At 44.4% G+C, this 2,833-nt stretch overlaps 1 pseudogene; it reads left to right on the top strand.

The window, feature by feature from the left end:
- The first annotated feature begins 1,738 nt into the window (after positions 1–1,738).
- LOC101641068 lies at positions 1,739–2,272 on the top strand (annotated as a pseudogene).
- The last annotated feature ends 561 nt before the right edge of the window (positions 2,273–2,833 follow it).

The following is a 2,833-nucleotide window of genomic DNA, read 5'->3' as shown; positions in this document are numbered from 1 at the left end:
GCACCCAGACTAACACAGCCATTAAGGCCCCATGGGGCCTAAACTTCCTATCATGAACTGTGTGCTGTGATCCTTGGAGTCATAAATCTGGATGTGGATAGAAGCACTCCATCTTTAAATAGAAGTGATATGAGATCCAGCTATAGCAAGACCTGAAAGTACAAGCAAGCTTCATGGAGAGGAGGTCTATTTGGTCCTATGTCCTAAAACCCTGTCACAGTACCATCTTTCTCCCATTCTGCACCTGCAGCCTCATGGGGACTTCTGTCTGATTAGCTGACCGTGCACAGGAAACTCACTCTTGGTTTACTGAGGGCTCTGTACCACATGCAGGTACTACTTGAAAATGAATGACAGCACTACAGACCCTTTCTGGGACCTTCCTGGCTGACAGTGAAGAAGAGAAAGCCTCCAAGGGCCAGAGCTACTGGCAGCACCTATGTATTTCTTATGTGAAGGTCCACCAGTTACGTGTGTAGAGGAGATCTTTAACAATCAAGTGGATAAAATGGCATGTGCTATGGAAACTAGCCACCCTCTTTCCCCATCTACTCTTGTACTCGCCCAATGGGTACATAAAGTGGTAGTGGTGGAGATTATTTGTGGGCTTAGCAAAATGGACTTTCACTCACCAAGGCTGGCTTGGCTATTGCCATTGCTGACTGGCTCATCCACCAGCAGCAGAGGACAAGATTGAGTCCACGATATGGGGCCATTCCTTGGTGAGATCAAACAGAAACCTAGTGGCAAATTGATTAGTTAAGACAAATTCCTCCATTGAAAAGGAAATATTTTCTTCTTACTGGAATAGACACTCTTGATATGTATTTGCTTTCCCTGCACACAATGCTTCTGCTAAAACTACCATTTGTGGACTTACAGAATGTCTCATCCATTGACAGAGTATGAGCACAGAATTACCTCATATCAAGGGATTCTCTTAAAAGCAAATGAAGTGGAGCAATGGGTCCATGCTTATGGACTCCCCTGGTTTTATGATGATTGCCCATCATCCTGAAGCAGTTAGCTTGATAGAACTAGAGAATGGACTTCTAAAGATACAATGATGGCACCAACTTTATGGCAACACCTTGAAAGTTTGGGCAATGTTTACAGGAGGCTGTAAATCTGTAAATGGGTGTCCCAATATTTGGTGCTGTTTCTTTAATAGGCAAGACTCACAGGTCCTAGAACCAAGGAGTGGACATGGGAGTGGCAGCCCTCATTAATCCTGGTGATCTGGTTTTGAGCTTTTAGTTTCAAAGGGACGAATACTGGAAACACAGCATTGGTTCCATTGAGCTGGAAGTTAGGAGTGCCTCTTGGTCGATTTGGACTCCTCAGGCTTCTGGATCCACAGGAAAAGAAGGTTATTGCTGTACTGAATGGAGTGGTTGATCCTGATTTCCAAGGGGCGTTTGGGTTAGTTTTGCATAATGGTCATAAAAAAGAATATGCCTGAGATCCAAGAGATTCCTTAGGTCATTTTTTTGATACTACTATGTAAAAGTGAAAGGGGGTCGTCCCCGTGATCCGGAAGGAGGGGACATGCCGCATGGAGCTTTTGACCTTCTTGCAGGTCGGGGATGCTGCTGCGTGCGGAAAAGGGCCTAGGGCGGACGGACCTGGTTTCTGTGGGGAATGGCAGTGGCGACTGTGAACAGAGCCAAGTGGAGCCGAGCCTGCGGGGACCTCCGTGGGCGATGAGCACGAAGGAGCTGACATTATGCCATCTCGCCTGTTGACCCAGAAGGTGATTGCCCACAGTCAGTATCAAAGGTCCAAAAGAATTTCCATCTTCCTGAGCATGGCAGATGAAACTGGGATAGAGGAGATCATCTAGGGCAATTTCCAACGAGGCAAAACCTGTCATCCCACAGGACCAGTTCCAGAGCAATCACAGGGATGTGGTGAAATTAGCATCACCGGAGGAAATGTCTTTGCTTCCAAAACATCCTGGATTATTCATCAGCTTTCTGAAGGTGAGGTTCGAGAGGAGGTCTTGTCACCTGGGGGACTTGATCTCATCTTCATGCCTGGTCTTGGGTTTGACAAACAGAGCAACCACTTGAGGAGGGGGAAGGGCTACTATGACACCTACCTAAAGCACTGTCTGCAGCAGCAGCAGGAAGTGAAGCCCTACCTACACCATGGCCTTGGCTTTCAAAGAGCAAATGTGCCTCCAGGTCCCCGTGATGATGACATGAAGGTAGACCAAGTGCTTTATGAAGACCCATCATCATTTCAAGTTCAGATGACGACAGTCAAATAATCCATGGTTTTTGTAGCAGAGAAAAACAAAATATAAGTATTTGGCCTTCTCCAAAAAAAATTGAAACTTCATGCTAATGTCGGATACAGCCAACATTTCTTAAAAGTGTACCGATAAAATATCCTACATGAAGTTGCCAATAAAACAAACAAAAAAATGTGAAAGGGAAATATATGTGGGTTTAGTCTCTGGTGACTCCCCTCTGAACATAGACCAGGGATGTGAATAGTCTCGCCATCAAGCATGTTACCTACTGGCCCAATTGTGGGATTTTGCTGTTCTTTACTTTGAATCTTAGTGAACACTGAAGTTGTAATCATTGATCTTCATCTGCAAGGACTTCAAGTCCTCCTCACTTTCAGCAAGTAAGGTCGTGTCATCTACATATCACAGGTTCTTAACTAAAACTCATGTTATTCAAATTTATGAACCAACACCAAACACTAGAGATGAAGAAATTGAAGAAATCTTCCAACAACTTCAGGTGGAAATTGATAAAACATGCAATCAAAATGCATTGATCATTATTGGAATACAAAATGATTGGAATACAAAAGTTGG

This window comes from Echinops telfairi, unplaced genomic scaffold (genome assembly GCF_000313985.2).
Source record: "Echinops telfairi isolate 266 unplaced genomic scaffold, ASM31398v2 ScPeMD7_443;HRSCAF=831, whole genome shotgun sequence".
NCBI classification, from domain to species: domain Eukaryota; kingdom Metazoa; phylum Chordata; class Mammalia; order Afrosoricida; family Tenrecidae; genus Echinops; species Echinops telfairi.
The sequence above is the reverse complement of the archived record's forward strand: the minus strand, read 5'-3'. Positions and strand labels throughout refer to the sequence as shown.